Below are 21,871 nucleotides of genomic sequence, written 5' to 3' on the forward strand. Positions count from 1 at the left end.
AGTGCATACAAGGCTTATGGACTCAAGACCAGCTGCACCTACACATAAATCAAAAGGAAATGCTGGCAGTAAAACTGGCAATTCAGGCATTCAGACCATTTCTTCAACAGGGTCAACTGCTGATAAGGACGGACAACACCACAGTTATGTGGTACACCAACAAACAGGGAGGCACACATTCATACCCTCTATGCCGGATGGCAATGGACCTCTGGAATGTGGCCCTGAGCTTCAACATTCAGTTACAAGCAATTTTTGTGCCAGGAAAAGAAAATATACTAGCAGACATCCTAAGCAGAACTACCACGGATGCTCACGAATGGATGCTGCATCCGGACATCTTCAAAACCATTACAGGGAAATGGGGACTACCAGAAATAGACTTATTTGCATACCCACACAACCACCAACTGAAAAAAATTCTGCACAAGGACGTACCACCCACTTGCTTGGAAAGTGGACTCCCTATCCTTCAGTTGGAAAAACCTGACAGCATATGCATTCCCACCTCTTCCTTTGATGCACAAGGTGCTATTGAAGATCAAAGAAGACCGTCCAAGGATCATCCTGATAGCTCCAGACTGGCCAAGGCAACATTGGTACCCATTACTGAGGAGCATGTCTCGAGAACAAATATGGCCTCTGCCCCTTGTTCCCCTGCTGTTAACACAGAACAACTTCAAAACCCTACATCCAAACCTGAAAACACTGCAGCTGGCTGCCTGGAGCATTGCATAAGACCAAATAACCCAGATTTATCTCAAAGGGTTAAAGACATTATCTTGGAGGCTCGCAGACCCTCAACAAGAAAAAAATTATTCAGCAAAATGGAAAAGATATCTCATTTGGAGTACTGCAAAAGGAAAAAATGTGGCACTGGTAAACATAGCTAACGTCCTGGAATACTTGGCAGAGCTCTTCCACAACGGCCTGTCCTATTCTTCCATTAAGATTCATGCATCAGCAATTTCAGCAGAATACAACTTGGATCCTCCAGTCTTCTCACATCCTCTACTCAGGCAGTTTCTGAGAGGAATTAAAAACGTAAAACCACCTAGGAAGCCACCATTGCCAGCATGGGACTTGAACTTTGTGCTAGAAAAGTTGACACTCCCTCCTTTCGAACCAGCAGCAACAGCAGATTTACAGTACTTATCATGGAAAACTGCTTTCCTGCTTGCAATCACTTCAGCAAGAAGGGTATCCGAGCTACAGGCACTAATGGCAGTACAGCCCTTCCTGATCTTCCATCAAGATAGAGTGTCCATGAGAACTAATCCTACTTTTATGCCAAAGGTGGTCTCCAGGGTATCTTTAAATCAAGCTATCCACCTACCTACATTCTTCCCCAACCCACAGAACAGGGGAGAAAGACTGTTGCATACCTTGGATGTACATAGACAATTACATTACTACCTGGACAGAACTAAGAGCAATAGAAAAACTGACCAGCTACTGGTAGCATATGCAACAGGAATGGAAGGAAAAGCAATTTCGAAACAGACAATCTCTAAGTGGATAGGAAATTGCATTCGATTTTGTTATTCCTACCATGGGAAGAAAACTCCAGAAAACATCAGGCCTCACTCTACAAGGGCTACAGCCAATACCACAGCTTTTTTACGAGGAGTGGCTACCAAAGACATTTTAGAGGCTGCTACTTGGAGCTCCGTGCATACATTTGCCAAGCATTATAATTTACCTTTATACTCCAGATCCCGAGCAGGTTTTGCCACTGCTGTTTTGCAAGGGATCTTAACTACACCATAATCTTATTTCTCCTCCTCCCCCAGTTTGGCTATGGTATTCTACCCATTTGTAAGGACTGCAGATGCATCCTTGAAGGACATAGTACAGTTTTGTACCTACCATAAATGTAGATGTCCGATAGGCATGCATCTGCAGTCAGGATTACCCACCCTCCTTCCCTCTGTGGTACTCCTAGGCTATTTCCCCATCTCGTAGCTAGCTCGCCGCAATCTATTATGGTGTATTTGTTTGTATATATGTACATACATGCTTATTTTTTGTTTGCTCTCTACTATTTGGAACCATTTGCATTTATCCAAATTTAGCCTTCCTAGAGGGCACCTGGCATCTGGGGCAAGAAACACTGAGGAAAATGGCGTCGGCTGATGCCTTTATACCTGAAGAACTGCAGCTATGACGTCAGGTGAAGTGCGACACCAGCCGAGGCCAGACCCAGACTTTGGAATCCGGCCGACCGAAGGGCTGCCTGACGACAGGACAACCCATTTGTAAGGACTGCAGATGCATGCCTATCGGACATCTACATTTATGGTAGGTACAAAACTGTACTTTTCTCCAATTCCATTAATAACCAGACAACCAATGCTCTCCTCACTTGTCCATCATACACTTTTATCTTCCCATAAGGCTTCTACAAGTAAACTTTATAGGAGTAAATGGAAAAGGTTTGTTTTTTGGGCACATCAGAAGCACATTGACCCCTTCTCTGCTCCTATGCAAAGTGCTGTTGACTTTTTGGTAACAATTTTTAATGAGGGAGCTAGCTTTTCAACAATTAGAGTTCAGTTAGCAGCAATTTACAACTTCCGTATTGGGTTTGAAAATTCTTCCTTGGCTTCATGTAAGCTTTGTAAGGCGATTTGAGAGGCCCCCTTCTGCTGAGGCCTCCCTATAAAGAACCTACTGCCCCATGAGATTTAAAATCTGGTACTGCAGACCTTAATTTAATTCCCTTTTGAACCAACAGCATAATGTAATCTCAAATTTCTGTCCTGGAAAACTGTTTTTATAATGGCCATTATCTACACTAGAAGAATTTCAGAACTTCAAGCATTGTTCTTTAAACCTTCCTACTTGATTTTTCATAGGGATAGCATATCATTAGGTACTAATCCCTCTTTCTTTCCTCCCTAAGGTGGTGTCAGAATCCAGTATTAACCAATCCAGTAATCTGCTAGTCTTCTTTCCTAAATTTATGAACAAACGTTGCATTTAATGGATGTCCACAGACAATTACGTTTTTACTCGGATAGAACAAAAGAAATTAGGAAGACAGAGCAATTGTTTCCTTTGCATACTCTAAATTGGGCAGATCCTTTGCAAAGGTAACTCTAGCCAGATGGCTGACGGTTTGCACATCATTTATCTACAACTAATTGGGCCTATCCTTACAAAGACCGTTAAGAGCTTATTCAACTTGGTCCATTGCTGCTACTTCAGTGATGTTCTTCATCCCACATTGCGAATATTTTGGTTTTTCTTGCCTCAGTATTTAAAAAAGTGAATAATTGTATTTCTTGTGGGAAGCAGATACCTCATAGGGGATTACCTACCTTGTATACCTTGCTTAGGGGGGCCTGGCGACGTGGTTGGATGTCGCTTCTCTGCTGATTTTTTAACAAACACTATAAAGAGAAGATTAGACTGTGCCAGGTTAGTTTTTGGGAAGCTTCTGCCAGAAGTTTCTTTGGAGTCTCAGGGAGAGACTTTACTGTTACAAGATGTTTCCTCTCAGGAGGTAGGCCAGGCTGAGGGGCTTCTCAGGTAGCTGTTCTCCCTCCTTCCTAAGGTGGTTAGGCCCTCCCTCTGTTTCTAAGGCTTCTTCGAGAGGCAGGCCAGGTTTAACTTCAGTGGGTGTTTCTCCTAGTTCTTCAGGGTCTCTACCTAAGAAACATATGCTTTAAATGGCAGAAGATTTGATTACTATGATTAGAGGTTCTATGCCCCTCCTGATAAGAGGCCTAGGGTGGAACCTGAGCTTGAGAGTTTTGAGCAGTGTTCGAGGGCTTCTGAGTCTTGACTGGCGATACAGTATTAATCCTCCTTATTCTGATTCTGATGTAGATGATTCTATCCTGAGGATTTTTCATTTTCAGAGACTTTCCATGAGGGAGCATTTTAAGTGGGAAGGTCAAGATTTCTCTGATTCCAGGAAAAGGCTTAGGTAATTTTGTTTTACCCCAGCATAGGCCTTTGGCTATACCTCCTGTTCTGGATGTGGTGGAAGATGTTTTTGCAGAGGCTTCCTGAACCCTGATTCTTTGCCTCCTGCCCCAGAAGAGTCCTAGGGCAGACCCAGAAACTGTTTCTCAGGGGCCTAAAGGTGTTAAGGCTTCTGTTGTTAAAAATCCAGTTCCTCCTGATAAAGAGGCAAGGGCTTTGGATAGATGGGGAAAGAAGGTGTATACTTCTTCCACTTTAGCCATGAGGGCTTTGAATTGCCAGTTCCACATGTTAAAATACCAAAATGATCTCCTTTCACAATTGAAGTCTAAGGTGGATGCTCGGTATTGAGTGTAAAGAGTTGCAGGATTTAGTTCATGTTTCTGAACAGGTGGGTAAGCATTCTTTGCAATGTGGTTTTGAGGTGGCTGCCACTGGTTCTATTCGGATCAGAATTTGGCTGAGCATGTTAAGACAAGGATTTTAGATGAATCTGATGTGTTGTTTGGAAGCAGTTTTAAAGAAAATGGAGGACAAGGCTAAGTCTATGCAGACTGTTAAAGATTTTTGCAGGTTCAGTATCCTTCTTATGATTCCCAGTCTAGGGGTAGGTCTGTAGGGGCAGAGCTCAAGGTTCTTTTAGGCCTAGAACAGGAGTTCACCAACAGACCCAATGACCTGCCTTTTCAGCTGCCAGAGCCTTCTCCTGGCAGCACACCTTGGGAGGGAAGGCTGGCACTTTTCAAAGAAAATTGGAGTTTAATTACCCAAGACAGATGGGTTTTGGATATCATTCACCACGGTTACAGGTTTTATTTCCATACCTTGCCTCCTTTCAAAGGCATGCCAGACATTCCTCCTCTACAAAGAAAAGAGGCTCACAAGCAAATCTCTCTCGTTACTCCAAATAGGGCAGCCAAGCGGTTCCTGTGCCAGAAAGGAACACGTGGAGACCAATTTTGGATTTATCTATCCTCAACACTTATCTGGACATTCCCAAGTTCAAAATGCAGCTTTTACCTCTGCTGGGAAAAGATCATTGGATGGTAACTTTAGATCTCAAGGAGGCTTACCTTCATGTGCCTATCAGACTAAGTTGCAGGAAGTATCTGCGTTTTGGGCTGGAAATTCCATTATCAGTTCTCTGGTATTCACAAAAGTTCTGGCTCCAGTGATAGCTTACTTCAGGCTAAAAGGAATACAAATCTATCCAATAAAGTCCAGTCTAGTACCCTCTCAAGACATGTGCTTTCTGGGTGTGAGACTGAATACAGACAAACAAAGAGTCTTTCACTTTACTTCCATCAACTATCTCTTCAGTCCGGGCTGACTGCAAGGACAGTCCTTCAAGCCTTAGGGTTCATGGCATCTTGTATTCTGGTGCTTCTCAATGCCAAACTACATATAAGGAAGCTGCAATGGTATCTCAAAAATGTATGGACACAGCACTGCCAGGATTTGGACACTGTCATTCAAATAATACCTTGCATTCAAAAGGAATTTTTGTGGTGGGCTCAGGAATGTCACCTAAACAAGGGACTCTCTGTGACCCGGCCAGAAGCGAGTCAGATTCTAACGACAGATGCCTCAGACATAGCTTGGGGAGCTCATCTGAATGGAAAGTGGATACAAGACAAGTGGCCTGCCAGACTACAGCATCTACATATCAACATGAAGGAGATGTTAGCAGTCCAGTTTGCATTAATGGCTTTCAAGGAGTTACTTCTTCCAGGGCAGGTGTTGATTCTAACAGACAACACAACTGTCATGTGGTACATCAACAAACAAGGGGAACACATTCTTATCCTCTATGCAGGCAAGCAATGAGCAACTAAATCTTCAGGGTTTCTGGCACAGAACTCCTTAGCAGATGTGTTAAGCAGGCAAATCATGGATCCCGAAACTGGATCTTCATGTATTTCGAAATTGACAGTGTCATGGGGAACTCCAGACATAGATCTGTTCGCTTCTCCACTAAACCACCAGCTGCCAAAGTTTTGCGAAAGTGGATGCTCTTTCTTTCAGTTGGAAAAATCTTCATGTGTATGCCTTTCCACCTCTGCCTCTCCTCCCAAAGGTACTCCTAAAGGTCAGACAAGACAAGCCAAGGATGATTTTAATAGCTCCAGATTGGCCTCGCAACACTGGTACCCATTACTGAGGAGTCTCCATGGCCTTTACCTTTGATTCCACACCTATTGTCTCAGAGGGACGGTCATCTACTCAATGTCAAGCTTCACTCTCTTCATCTAACAGCCTGGCATATTCTGTTTTGAAACACAGCAGGTCTCAACTTCCTCAACAAGTTTTGAATGTGATTATGGAAGCCAGAAGACCTAGTACAAGGAAAGTGTACACAGAAAATGGAAGAGATTTTTATTTTGGAGTGCAGCAAAAGATTTGGAGGTTTCTGAGCCTAATTTGAGTGTGGCTCTTCAATATCTTACTGAGTTATTGGACAAAGGTTTGTCTTTCTTCCATTAAGATTCATGCTGCAGCAATTTCAGCTCACTATGATTGTGACCCACCATTGTTTTCTCATCCTTTGTTCAAGCAATTTCTTAGAGGGGCAAAGAATATAAGACCCCCAACGAGAGCTCCTACTCCTGCTTGGGACCTCAATTTTGTGTTGGAGAAACTTACTCTACAACCTTTGAGCCTTACTGCTGAATTGAAATACTTGTCATGGAAGACTGCTTTTGTTGGCCATTACTTCTGCAAGAAGGGTTTCTGAATTTGCAGCCCTTATGGCGGTTGAGCCTTTTTGATTTTCCATAAGGATAAATCCTTCCTTTATGCCTAAGGTGGTCTCTAGTGTGGCTTTAAACCAAACTATTCATTTGCCTACTATTATTTAAACAGGACTAAGGATTTTAGGCAGTCTCAGCAGTTGTTTGTTTCTTTTGCTTTGAGTTCTCAGGGCAAGCCTGTGTCAAAACAAACTATTTCTAAGTGGATTGGGTTTTGTTATTCCCATCATGGCAAGGAGATTCCAGCTGGGATTAGGCCTCATTCCACTAGGGCTACTGCCTTTCAACAGCATTTCTAAGAGTTCAGTGCATACTTTCTAAACATTACCACCTTCCTCTCTACTCTAAATCTATGTTGACAGCTCCAGCTTCTTTATGATTTGCCAGCCTGACTGCAGCAATGTGGGATGAAGAACATAGTACAGTTTTGTACCTACCATAAATGTAGATGTTCAAGATCCACATTGCTGGGGTGGTTGTGTGGGTGGGGTTGTACTTTGTAAATTGTATATATTGTATATATATTTGGTACAGGAGTGTTTGGTGTTTTTGGTTTTGGCCTTATCTTTTAGGGTCTTCTGACATCTGGGGCAAGAAAAGACTGGGACAGCGGACTACCCAAGTGTTAGGACTGCAGCAATGTGGATCTTCGAACATCTACATTTATGGTAGGTACAAAACTGTACTTTTCTATTTAGAACTTCCATGGATGAAATATGTGCAGCTGCAACTTGGACCAATCCTCATACCTTTGTTACTCATTACAAACTAGTCCTGGTCTTGAGGGGAAGAGTAGCCTTTGTCTCAACTGTGCTCAGGAATGTCCTTCCTTAGAGTTCACCCAGAAATTTAGGTAGCTGGGGACTCTGTCCCAACAGTTGAGGATAGAATGAAAATTGACATCATCAGATAAAGAAGTTATGTATTCACAATAACTTTACATTTATGTTGCCCATTTTCATTCTTCAACTCCTCAGTTACCGACCCCCATCCTTTTGCATAATTGATTTCTGGAAGAACGAGAGTTTATAAGGACACCACTGTTCTTTAAGTTGAGCTCCAGAGCTCCAGATATGTTTTTTTCTGTTAAGAAGGTTGTAGTAGTACTTCCTACTTTGTCAAACAGCAGACAAGATCTGAGATATGTTAGGGGTTGGTGCATTATGGGTAAGGGAGGAACTCAAGAGCTTTTTGGTGACCACGAGCTAAAGTAATGGCCAAGTCAGATCAGAGGATTGGATCCGAACCCAACGGTTGAGGAGTGAAAGTGGACAACACAGATGGAATGTTATGGTGAGTAAATAACTTCTTTTTTACATCTCTACTCTTAGACTTAACTATTCTTGACAGTACTGCCCACAGCTAGCAATTCATGCCTGTAACTTACTACCTGATACTCTACCTTGTAAGTGATTCATTATCATCCTGAGTGACTTGTGTATCTTCTACTTTAATGCAAGTATCTATATGGTTACTCATGCATATCCTGTTTATTGTTGTTCTGCTACAAATGCTTGTTTGTAATGTATTCCATTTCATCATTGTATTGTGCTTGTACCAGTGGGAAATGTTTTACACCAGATTGATTATACCTTTGTGAACTTATACTTCTAATCAGTACGTTTTTATTTAAAGTGAACCGGTTCAATATGCTACTGTGTATTATTTTCTAATACTGCATTGTCAAAGAAGACACTAATATTTAATTTTCCCATCTGTGTATTGTATTATGTTGTACCACTAGAGATTTTCTCCTCAGGAATACACTGAAAAGGGAACATCCCTGGTCACAAATGAAAATAGGTAATAAATAATAATAAAGTACATTGTTGATTTAAGCAGGTGCAGCCAGCATGCAGAACTTTAATAACTAGACATTTCTTTCTGTTCCGTGACAGTAGGATGGGCACTGGTAAGACCAAAGTGGTACTTCAATGATAGACCTTTTTGCTTTTGTCACTAGTTTTCTTGTCAGTGCAACATTTACTTTAAAGTAAAAATAAAAAAATAAAAAAAAAAAATAAAAAAAAACACCTTATTACAGAGAACATCTTAGTGGTGCACTGGATAGCATTGCCTCAGAGTGCCTGTTTTTTTTTTTTATAGGTTTTTGGACGGAGTACCTTCTGAATAGTCTGCATATCCACATGTCAGAATATCTAAGGTGTTTTGTAGACACCTAGAATAGTGGCTTGTCAATGTCAGGCTTTCCCTGGGTAGTCCTTACCAACTTTCCTAAACCTCCAATGACTGTCACCATGGATTATTCAGCCTTGACGTGGAAGTGAGGTATTATCAAGGGTGGGCAGTCCAATGTGTTTGGTCGTAGGCTGTGGCCAGCCTGCATATCAGCACCTTAGAGATAAGGGTGGGCCTCCTTATCTTGTAGGGATTCTTGGATTCCCTTCTTTGAAGAGGGATTGGTATTCACTGCAAAAACCTGGCAATTGTATGTTATATAAGCAAACAGGGAGGAACTAATTCCTGACCACTCTGCTGAGAGACGAGGAGTTTATGGGGAATGGGCCATATCTTTGGATCATTTTCTGGCAGCTGCTCACATTCCCGGAGAGGCCACCTCCCTGATGGACAGGCTTAATAGATGTCGGTGGATGTCACATGAATGGTCCCTTAACCGGATAGTGGTGAAATCTCTCAGCGCAACTTTTACATCTCCACATCCATTGTCAAGTGCAGCAAGTTTTTTTCCCTGATTCCTCCCCCTCCAGGACAGTGGCCTTGGGACACTTTAGTCCTGGAGTGGCCTTCAGGTATCCGTTATGCCTTTGTTTCCCTGGTTTGTGAAGAAAGCAAAGCTGCACAAAATCAAGGGAATGCTGTTACCTACTTTCTGACTAGGACAAGTCTGATTTCCCTTGCTGTGGACTTGCCTCTTGGAGAAGCCTTTCAGATGGAGGCCTATAAGGACCCTGCTGACTCGCCTAACCTGCAAGCCTTATCCAAGACCTGCATGCCTGCAAGTTAACTGCTTATTTCTCCAGTTTTGATGATGGCTAGGGATGATGCTTACCCTGACAAGGTAGTCCCAATCCCTGTTTCTGCCCAGAAGTCCAACACCAGGCAGACATACAGAAACAGATGGACATGTCTATTGGCTTAGTCTTTGGATAAGGGGTTGGACCCCTTTTCTGTTACATTTTTTGTAGTCCTAGATTATTTAGTTGGTTAAGCATTATCTTCATGAAGGTCTAGATGGTGGCTAGTTCTAATTTCCATCAGTGCTTGCAGAAGTATTTTCTGGTTTCTCTAACTTCTTATCTTCTATTATTTTTGGAGTGCGGTGGAGATAATATAATCTTTCTTAACACCTCAGTCAGTGAAGCCTTCAGGGTTGAAAATCTTTGAGACAAAACCTTGAAGAAGGCTTCAGTGACTGAGATACTTATTAATTACAGGTGAAGAAATAATCTGTTTTTATTTTTCCTGTCTGACTTAATCTGTTTCTTGAAATTGAACTGAAAATACCCTGACATTGTCAAAGTCCAGTTACTGGAAGTACCTATCGTGGAAAACTCTTCTTTTCAGTCAGCTTATGTCTTAACCTGTGGTTTATTAAAAATCGACCGGAAAAAGTCTAAGCTACAGAATATTTTAAAGACTCATGCCACCCCATAATCTCTCATTTTCCAAAGATAGTTCCCAGTCTAAAGAACTTTTGCTTAGGAAGCAATTTTCAGTCTAGCAACTTTATCCTACAGACCCAGTAAAGAAGAGATTACATCATCTTTCAATACATTTCTCCAAAAAGGATAGTTAGTAACTTAGGCAGCAGTTGATTTATATCTCTGTACTGTGACTTTCCTTCTTTTGAGAATGTATCACCTTTTACACTATGTTTGTATTTTTTTGTACCTCATTGCTATTGGCCTATTTGTTTTTCACGAAGTGAGAGCTGTTCCCAGCCCATTTGTTCCCTCTGAAGCAAGAAATAATTATGGAGCTCTCATTCTGATAGCCCTTAGGGCATTTCTGTGATGCGGCCCAACCCCACCTCCTAGTGAATATGTAGGACTTCAAGTGCCTCGATATGGAGGCTTTCCTACTCGCTGACATGACTGCACAAGGGCTACTCCATGGCTTTGGTGGACACACTCGTGTTCCTCCACTTCCCCTGGGCTTGTTTTCAGGAGAGTGGCAGGGGGAGGCACCATCACAACCCTCCTTCCAGGGGAGCATGCTAATGCAAGTTGCACATCTCTTGCCCTTTCCTCCTTGGCTTTTCCACCTTACCGAACCACTATTCAATCTTAGGTCATCTGAGTCACAGTCAAGACTTAAGTCCTGTACTCCACATAATTGGGAACCCAACTGTAATATCATTTTGGATTCTTAAACTGTATAATAGGTTTATAGGTTGAATTATCACGCTTATGACCACTGTACTTTAGGAAATGTTAGTACCATAACATTTAACAATATTTTCTACTATATGGTGATGGATCTACTTCATTTGCCCTAACTTCCGATTGACTGACACCCATTTGCCTGAAATTTCATTTGACCGACACTTCATTTGACCGACACTTCATTTGACCGACACTTCATTTGACCAACACTTAATTTGACCGACACTTCATTCGACCGACAATTATTATTGGCAAGTAAATGGGATATGCCCCCTTCCCACTGTAGTGCGATCCTGGAGTTAGAATATATAGTTGGGGTGGTGTGGGGGCCGAAGCCCCCCACTTACTTTTCTTTTACTAAGCAATATTAAAGCAAAACTTAACAATATAATATGAAATTAAGTGGAGGGCTGGTTACTCATGTGAATAAAAAAGGGGGGGGGGCATAGTGAATGTTACTGAATGTAATGAACTACACTGGATTACAGAGCTGGCAGCAAATCATCCACCATGGTTGAATACATGTATACCTTTAAGACCAGCCCTTAGGAAAAGGAGGGCAGTGAGATGACTGGTGGTTGTGTTTTTAAATGTATTTAAATAGACTTCATGAATGCTGTTTCAGTGTCTGATGAAGGGTTATCCTGAAAGCGCTCACAGTTTTATTTCCATTTTACCTGTTTTTATGGAGTAAAAGTTTGCACAGCCTGTTTGGACTTGACTGTTTTCTTAGATTTACATTAGTTTTTTGACAAACGAGTCCTTAAGAAGAAGAAGAGAGAATTTTTATTCACTGTCAACATTACTAGGAGTATGTGTGTGTGCATTGTGTTTGCAGACTATGGTTAGAGTAAGGGCTGGAGATTAATTTAGTGTTGCATGCATCTGTTCATAATTGTAATAATAAGGGATGGCTGTGTATGTGTGTGTATATGCATGTGAGTGTTACCTGGTTAAGATTATAGTAAGAGCGAGATAAGGGGTTATTTTTAGTGTTTGTGTGTGTTGAGTGTATTTGTGTTGCTGTGTGTGTGTGTGTGTGTGTGTGTGTGAGCACGCAAATGAGTATGTGTTTATCTTATGTAGTGGTACTGTTAGGAAGAGGCTCATATGGTAGTGTGGAGAGCTGGGGTTAGGGGCACAGAAAGTTAGAATTATACAGAGTCAGAATTAAAGATAATGCCAGCTGAACAGGAGGGGTCTTTTACACATGTAGCAAGTAAATGCATTGTTTGTTTAGGGACAGTTAGCATGTTATCTGTTGATTCTAGGGACAATGACGGAGCACAATTTAAATGAAAACCATGCAAGTTAAATGTTTTGTGGGAATGTTTGACTGATTCTGAAGAAGATGAACCGAGGGAAAGATCAAAACCTAAAAGTACTGTTAAGCAGTTCATATTGAAGGCAATTAACTTATCTACAAAACAGTTAACTGTAAGATAACTGGCTTTGTTACTTCATGGGTCAAATGTATTTGTAGTAAAGCAAGATTTGTTGACACTGATTAGGTTAAAGATGTATGTCATGAAGCTGAATTTATTGACCTTGGTGAGTGACTTCTAGGTGAACACTGTCGGTTTGTATCTGCAATGAAAAAACGTGTTAATAGTCTGTTTTTGAACCAAATTATAACTAAAAACTGTTGAGGCACTTATGACTATGAATTGAGAAATTTGCTGAATGTCCCAGTGGAAAGAGCATTTTATAATTTGAGTATGGAAGAAAGACAAGTGTTGGACAAGACCATAGTAATCATTTTAGGATGACAGACAAAGGGGAGCCCTTCTGATGACGGGCACAGTAGATTAGCAAACATACTTTCCACTGTAGCAACATAATGAGAAAAACTACAAGTTAAGAATGGGCATCATCGACAAGGCATACAGTAAATTGAATGAAGAGTTAGAGCGGTTAACAAAAGATGTTAAGTTGTCTATCTCGCCTTCATTCTTGCTGGATGGGTTCGGAGCCGACCTCGGCTCCGACTGCCACTCTAAAAGCTCGAGTTGGTTCCACCGCTCCGAGGCCCTTATATCCCACAATGCTAGGCGAGAGTTACCTCAGATCTCGTTTGCCGCTACAGCAGGTTGGTTGCTTCTACGGTTCCTGGTGAGTGTTAGCTTTTATACAAAAGTTACTCTTTTTCCCTTTTAACTTTAATTCTTCCTAAATTAGTGTAGGATATAGATCTTTATCCCGACCCTATTTTTCCCGTTTCTTATTAAAAGAACCGTTGGTTCTTCCCTTGGCCTTTGGCCTTCCTTCCTAGGGTGTGTTTGTGTAGTTACTTTAACTTTTTGTGCTTAATTATTAGTATTTTACTAAAATTGTTATTATTTTTAGTATTAATAATTTTTCTGACAGGGTATAACTGTGTGTTTGGGTGTGTGTTAGTGTACACCTGTCAGTTAGGAAAATGTCAAAGGAAGCAAAGGTCTCTGGATTCAAGAAGTGTGATGCGTGCTATCAGAAAATGTCTCTGACAGACGCTCACACTTCTTGTGTCTATTGTCTGGGGCCTTTGCCTGCAGGACTCCTGTGCTGTGTGCCATGGCTTCAGCCCCAGGGTCCTGCAGGAGAGAAAAACAAGTTGATTCTGAGAGGCTTGTTAAAACCAGAGGATTCCCTGTCAGTTTCAACAGGGAAGCCCTCTAAGGCATCGAGGTCTTCGGCTCCGGCTTCTGAGCCGAGACCTCAGGTTGTTCAACCTTTGCCTTTATCGGCTCCGGCTGGAGCCGATAAGACTCAGTCCACAGTTTTGTGTTCCCTCGGCCCTGTGGCTTCCTCGGCCGGCCGAGGTTATCTGTCGGCTCCGACAAGATCTTGAGCCGACAACCAGAAAGAGGTCTAGGTCACCTTCTCTTGGCTGCGTTCATTCGGCTCCAGGATCTCCCCTGCTGTCTGAACGGAACCAAAGGTCTCATTCCTCTAGGTCATCGAGGCTTTCCGATCATGACCTTCAGAGGGTGGTGAGTCGACTACTTAAGTCCGAGGCACTAGCCCAGATGCTTCAGAGCCCGACTCATCAGTCGGTGCCTGCCCCGTCCATCAACTCTTCCTCCTTCGACTCTTTTGAGTTCGAGCCGGGTCGGCCTCGAACCGAGACTGTGGTCACCGGGCCGAGACAATTGTCTTCGGCTCCGCTCCGTTTTCTTCCGTGGAGGAATCTCGGCGCGGACCTCCTCGTCGGCTCGAGGGGTGAGTGGCATCGGACCCTTGTCCGACCCCCTCTCCCTCGGTGCTTCAAGCAGAGTTCGGCTCCGACATCGGCCTCGGAGCCATCACTGTCGGTGCCGAGGGGTCCTTAGCTCCTCGGGCGGGGACCTCTGGCTCTGCCTGACAGGGGTGCATTCGAGGTCATGCGGAGTGTGTTAGAGCCTGGCTCTACTCCACAGTCGGCTCAGTCAGCCCCTCCCTCTATGCTGCCTCAGGGTAAGTCGACTCACTCCCTCATCCCGGACCGCAGAGAGCCAGCTCCTCAGGAGCCCCTTTGGGATTTCATCCTCTTCCGAGGCCTCTCCTGATTTGGCAGAAGAGCCCCCTCGGAAGAGGAAGTGCAAGGGAAGCACATTGACTCACCTGAGTCTATCACGCCGGACACAGATCTGGATGATTCTGAGGGTTCCCCGTTCCCCTTCTGAAGATGTCTCATTTGCAGACATTCTGGAGATCCTTAAACAGAGGGGAAATTGGCCAGCCCTCAACCCTTGGAGGACGAATCTGTGTATCTTGAGGCGTTTGGCTCTCGTCCTTCCACCTCCTGGGTGTCCCCCTTGACCCCCTCATGCCGGTGGTTGCTAAGAAGGCATGGACGGCTCCTGATTCAGTGGACCCCACTCCCAGGAGACCCTCCAAATTCATCACAGCTCCATCAGACAAGCAATTTTTATCAAAAGGAGTTTCTGTGGATGCTATGGTGGTAGCTGCCACAAAGAAGGAACTGGCTGATCCTTCAGTGCCTGTCCATCCACCTAACAAGGAATCTAGGTCCATGGATAGGTACGGAAGCGGATGTTCTCCTCAGCGACATTTACCATGCGTTAGCTGAATTACCTGTGCCATTTCACTCGTCTTCAAAGGGACTTGATCAAGGAAGCGAGTGAAATGTTGAAGGACCCACAGCTGCGGGTTTCAAGAAAATGAACATGCAGCTGGCTACCCTTAATTCCATTTCCAACTCCTCCATGCCTCCTCTCTTATGCGGCCGATGGAGCGAGCAGAGCAGGAACAGGGGTAGCCTTACGACCTGGATGCGGCTATGCAACTTTCTTGAACCTTTCAAGGCGTCTTTCACGAACTCCCCTTTTGATGGATCATCTCTTTTGGTCCTCAAGTGAAAGAAACCCTGACTAGGTGCGAGACTGATGGCAAGACCCTTTCTGCCGTCGGAGTCCGTTTTCGACTCCTTCTAGGCCTTACCCCAAAGGCCAGAAGGGTGGAAAGATGTGGTTCCGTAAACAATCTCAAGGGACTTGCCTGGCGACAGAGTCGTTCCTACCAGAGGCAGAGGTGGGAATAACAATGGTAGACGTCGCCCTAGGGGCAGGGGGTCCGCAGAACCAGGGCAATCGGGAAGCCTTTCCTGACAAGCCCTTTCAGCATCCCTGAGGTGTTGCCCGACTGCCCATCTTCGAGGCAGTCGGGGAAGATTGTCACTGTACCCAGAAGCCTGGCTATCCCTGACTCAAGACAAATGGGTACAGTCCATCATTTCGAAGGCTATTCTATCCCCTTTCTTCGTTTTCCAAATCAGTCAAAAAATCCCTTCCAGATGTTCCACCCTCAAAGGGATATAGCAGCTTTGGAAATTTCAAAACTGCTTGCAAAAGAGCAATTCAGCCAGTGTCAGCAGACCAACAAGGATCCGGAATCTACTCAAGGTTCTTTTTAGTTCCAAAGAAAACAGGGGACTGGAGACCAATTTTGGATCTCAGTATCTTGAACAGATCAGTCAAGAAAACAAGATTTCGGATGGTCACGCTGCAATCCATTCTTCCCCTATTGGGAAAAGGAAACTGGATGTGCTCTATAGACCTTCAGGATGCGTGCTATCACATAAAATGAACAGACGCTCCAGAAGATTCCTCCGCTTCAGGCTGGGAACCAGTCATTTTCAATTCAGGGCCCTGCCCTTTGGTCTCACCACTGCCCCCCGGGTGTTTACCAAATGCATGGCAGTGGTAGCTTCTCACCTGAGACGACAAGGATTCCAGGTGTTTCCATATTTGGACGACTGGCTTCTCACAGCTCCCACCAAGCATCTCCTTCTGATGGCCAGAGATTATACTTTTCGCGTTTGTCAAAAACTGGGTATTTCAATAAATTGCGAAAAGTCTGTTTTGTCGCACTATTACCTACATAGGCGCAAATTTAGATACTATAAACATGTCTGCAACGCTAACGAACCAAAGGATATCAGACATTCACAAATTGGTGTCACTTCTTCTCAACAACAACAGAGCCAAAGCCAGGTTAGTTCTAAAGGTGTTGGGAATCATGGCAGCGGCCATACCTCTCCTCCCATTGGCCAGATACCACATGCGGATCCTTCAGTGGATGCTTTTTTCTCAATGGTCATACCAGGAACTTCCAATGTCTCACACCATTATGATCACTAATGGCGTGCAAAAGCATCTCATGTGGTGGATGTCTTCCCCAGCTCCTGTCGGAAGACCATTTGTTCCACCTCCTCCAGTTGCTACTCTGACAACGGATGCCTCCCTGATCGGGTGGGGCATTAACAGGGCAGGACATTCCAGGGCACATGGCAACCAAACGAATGCCACTTGCACATAAATGTTCTGGAGATGAGAGCAGTGCTTTTAGCGTTGCAAGCCCTTCAAGACTCTCTTCCCTTGGGAGCGTTTGCAATCCAGACAGACAATATGTCTGTAGTGTGGTACATCAACAAACAAGGCGGAACCAGATCATACCCCTGTGTCGAAGCACTCAGACTGTGGCAATGGGCGATTTCTTCTCAGCGTTTTCTGATAGCAACGCACATCCCGGGAAGTCCAATCACATTGCGGACAAGTTGAGCAGAGCTATACTCATGCCTCACGAGTGGTCTCTGAAAGACTCTGTAGTGAGAGAGATATTCTCAAGTGGGGTCAGCCTTGCTGCGATCTTTTGCTACTCCCCAAAACAGCAAGTGCAGAGAATACTTCACTCTATTCCCTTTACCAGGCCAACCCAGCAGAGGCGCTCTAGTCCAAGTTTGGCCCGGGACTTCTGTATGCATTTCCTCCTTTCCCTCTGATCTCTCAAGTAATACAGAAAGCTATCGCTCAGAAGGCCTCATTGATCCTCATTGCTCCTTACTGGCCTCGACAAGTGTGGTTCCCCTTTCTACATCGTTTTCTCTTGAGCGACCGTGGCATCTGGACCTAGTTCCAGATCTTTTGATCCACCAGTCGGGTCAGTTTCATCGCTCCCTCCCCTCTCTGAACCTCACTGCTTGGTTCCTCCAGTTCCAACCGTAGCCAGGCTTCCTCAATTATCTCACTCGGTTAGAGATATATTGATAGCTTCCCATAAATCTTCCACTCGAAAGATTTATTTGAGTAAGTGGAATCGCTTCTCATATTGGGCACAAGGAAAGGACATAGATCCTTTCACCGCTTCCATCCAACTAGTCCTTGATTTTCTAGCTGAACTCTTCCATGCAGGTTCATCTCCATCTACTCTTAAGGTTCAATTGGCAGCTATTTCTAATTTTCATGTGGGCATTTCTGAATCTGCCCTAATGTCCCACAAACTTTGCAAAGCCTTTTTGAAAGGAGTTTTTCTTCTCAGACCTCCTATAAGAAATCCTCCTTCTCCTTGGGACCTAAATTTAGTTCTTGCTTCTTTGATTCTTTCCCCTTTCGAACCTGCAGCTTCATGTTCCTTGAAATTATTATCATGGAAAACTCTCTTTCTGGTGGCTATCACATCAGCTAGAAGAATTTCAGAGCTTCAAGCACTCAGTTGTCGTTCTCCTTATCTTTTGTTCCATAAGGACAGAGTTTCCTTACGAACTAATCCGTCCTTTTTGCCTAAGGTGGTTTCAACATCAAATCTAAACCAAAGCATTGACCTCCCTGTCTTTTTCCCAGAGTATTCAAATAGGTCTGAACAAAAATTACACTGCCTGGATGTTCATCGTCAATTAAGGTACTACTTGGACAGGACGAAACAATTCAGAAAATCTGATCAGCTGTTTGTCTCCTATGCGACTTCCAGTTTCAAAGGTATCATTATCCAGATGGCTAACGTCTCTGATTACCCTTGTTTATGAGATTAGACACCAAAAACTGCCTAATAAACCTAAAGCCCATTCCACCAGAGCTTTGGCTACTTCTTTAGCCTTCCAAGACAGACTGCCTATTGACACCATTTGTGCAGCGGCTACTTGGGCTACTCCTCACACTTTTATTTCCCATTATAAGTTGGATTTAGCTTCTAGGCATAGAGCTAATTTTGGTTCCACTGTTCTCAGGAGTCTGTTCCGTTAGGCCACCGGGACAAGGTGCTAGGGCGGTCCCATCCAGCAAGAATGAAGGCGAGATAGACAACTTAACATATAGAAGTTATGTTCTTACCATAACGTTCCATGTTAGTTGTCTTCTTCTCGCCTTCTTCTTCCCCACCCTCCTTCCCCTGGCCTGGACAGACCTAGAGGAGTTGTGATCGTGACCTCTCTTTCTACCACCTCTTTCTTAGTCATATGCTATTGTGCATATTTCTTTTTTCAGGATGTAGGTCACCCTTTTCTTCCTGCTGTTAGAGGTGGATTCTATTTACAGTTATACTGTTATTGATATAAGCTGGGTTAGCTTACAAACGAGATCTGAGGTAACTCTCGCCTAGCATTGTGGGATATAAGGGGAGCCTCGAGCCGGTGGAACCAACTCTCGAGCTTTTAGAGTGGCGGTGAGCCGAGGTCGGCTCCGAACCCATCCAGCAAGAAGAAGGCGAGAAGAAGACAACTAACATGGAACGTTATGGTAAGAACATAACTTCTATATTTCAGGTACTAAAAACTTTTTTTTCTGCTTCCGAAATCTGTGTTCCCAGCTCATTTGGTGTTCCCATGGTTCAGAAGGATGAAAACAATCTTCCTTTTAGACCCATAGTATCAGATGCCAGATCTAAGACAGTATCTCTGGAAGGTTCGGACAGAAAGTTAAACCCATTGATGTATTTAGTACACACACACACACACACACACACACACACACACACACACACACACACACACACAGGTACTTTTCCGTTATCGGGACAACAGGTGTAATGATCAGTTGGAATGTTAGCACATAGTCGCAATTTATCCTTATTTTAGTTTATGTTTTGGTTTCCTATATTGTAAAAGTGATTGTGTAATTAATTAGATGCCCAACTACCCAGTGATATGGCAGTTTGTTCTCTGGTTGTGTTGCTTTCTGCATATGTGCATGTCCTCATCTCTTCCCTGTACGGTGTGAGATTTTTAATGAGTGTGTCAGTTTCTTCATGCATCCCACCGACAAGGCTGAGGCAAACTGGTGTGCGTGTGTATCCTGCAATAAATGGGACCACACGACCCTGTCTAAGTTTAGGTTTTTGCTTAATGTCCATTGAGTACCAAGACAAAGTCCGCCTGCCTTGCGATTCCGAGAACAGGTGCTGGAGAGGACTGGCCCTTACCCTTTTATCTTCTGCAAGGGATGGCGGACTTTAAGGTGTGAGGCAATGTATTTATGCCCTTTTCCATAACTTCTTATAGGTGGGTTTGTTTTATATTAACAAACTGGATTGAGTTAGAGTGAGGGATGTTTTTACTAGACAGTAAAACAGGGAAGGTGAACAGTTGGATTTTTTGCAGGCCTGTTGTTCCTAGGTGAAGATTCGCACCGAAGCACGCCAGTTTATATAGATGTTTGCTTTCAAGTCACTTTCTTTTTAACCCCTGTGTGTATGTGAGAAAGGAAGAGAGAGGCAGAAAGACAGTTAGGGAATGTTTTTGGAGGCGACCGGGTGCTAACATTCTTACTGCTCATTAGACCTGTTGCCCCGATAAAGGAAAAGTACCTATATATGTATATGTAAAAAACTTGATTTTGTCAGCAAAATAAGTAAGGTATTTGTAAACGAGGAAACATTGTTGGTTATATTGGATGTGCATGCATTGTATTCTGTCACTGCACATGATACCGTAATGTCTTGATTGAGCTGTTTTTCCTTGCAGACAAAGCAGGTATGCCATTGGACAAATTGTTTTAAGATTGATAAGCTGTTGGGATTGATTTTGGAAAAACATTAAAAAATAGCATATTTCTGAGGTAGCCAGGTAGCCATTGAGGCAGTAATGGCACACACCTTTGGCTAATTTAGTGATAGCAAAATGGGTAGATAACTGTATATATCAAAGTAAGTTTTTAGAACATATGCTATTTTTGTTTTATTGACATTTTTTTACTACGGTTATGCACTGTGGAAATGCTTAATGAATTTGTGGATTACTTGAACAGAACAACATATTTTGTTGAGATTTATAGGAAACTGTTCAGGTGATATAATAGTTTTTAAAATTCTAGTTTTTTAAAACGTCACAACAAGCTGTTTACAAGGGTATGCAGAAGATTGGTAATATTTGTATATATGTTTATATTGCACATTAAGGCTACATGAAGAAAAATACAGGAAACTGGTAATTGAACATCCAAATGAATGTGCAAGGATGAAGTTTTTCAAGAAAAGATGATGGGAGTTAAAGGGGATGTTTTTGAAGGGGGCACAATGAGTATTTATTGAACAAGGTAGTACGTAAAGTAGAAAGTGATAAACATGGAAATTAAAAACTCATTGCTGGGGTGGGGCATCATAAGAACCAGTGAGAGTGAGATGTGTTTTACAGCTGAAGTAAATTAAGGTAGGCATGTTGCTGTGTGGAAGTTTGCTTTACTGTGGATAATGAAATTTAACAAAAGTACTTTCTGTACTTTGCTACAGTTAAAACACAAGTATAGAGTAATTTTTTTGTCCAAGATGCCACTTACTTCAGATTCCTTAGCTTGTTTCTTAGCCTGTTCCTTCCTAATGCCACTGCTTTGGAGAAACTGTGGTGTATTCCATTACCAAGCGAGTCCAATCAGTGTGGACAAAAAGACCTCTAAGGTGTATAGACTATGTTTACCCAAGGAGGAGTGTGGAAGTCAAGACTGTCTTACTGCAGCCAAGCTGGCTTTTTCTTAAGTCCTACCCCTGTGTGCTGACATCAGCAGGCTGAGCAGGCAGTGGGCAATAGCTTGAACACATGCTTTACATTGAACCCTAGAGGGCAACCACATCTTCATTATTCTGCCTCTCTAGCCCAGCGTCATCTCTGAGTTCCATCTACTGCCAGAGCTCTACAAAAGAGATTGCAAGCATTGTCATTTTTCCCCAGGATAGGCATACCCATCGTCCTTGTGATCCCTGGGCCTCTAACAAACTAGGGTCACCTGGGTCTTGGTGAGGGCTTTGCCCCTGTAGGCCACCAGGCTGGCTATGACTGTAGTCCTTTTTGATAGCTAAGTAGTACATCTTGTGCCTGCTGTATATCGGCTTATTTTTGTGATTGCACCAAAGGGTTTTTATTTAATTTTTTTGTGTTTATTTTACTAGCATGTTTTCATAAATGCACAAGTTAATATCTTATAAGGAATAGAATGATTCACACATTTGCATGTCATCTTTATGTAGAGCCATAGTGTCTTGTCTTTGAGGCTACAGTGTTATTGTATGCTACCAATGCAAACTCCTTGGTAGTAGAACTCGTTAGGTGGGTGGTGTCCACCTATATGTAATTTGTAA

At 43.2% G+C, this 21,871-nt stretch overlaps 1 protein-coding gene across 5 annotated transcripts in view; it reads left to right on the forward strand.

Moving 5' to 3' along the window:
• The window catches only part of STAT3 (signal transducer and activator of transcription 3), a 1,961,792-nt gene that overhangs the window by 984,037 nt on the left and 955,884 nt on the right, over positions 1–21,871 (forward strand). The gene's annotated exons all lie outside the window — the stretch shown is intronic.

The sequence above is a fragment of the Protopterus annectens genome, chromosome 13.part0 (genome assembly GCF_019279795.1).
Source record: "Protopterus annectens isolate FY-2018-M chromosome 13.part0, PAN1.0, whole genome shotgun sequence".
In the NCBI taxonomy this organism is placed as follows: Eukaryota; Metazoa; Chordata; order Ceratodontiformes; family Protopteridae; genus Protopterus; species Protopterus annectens.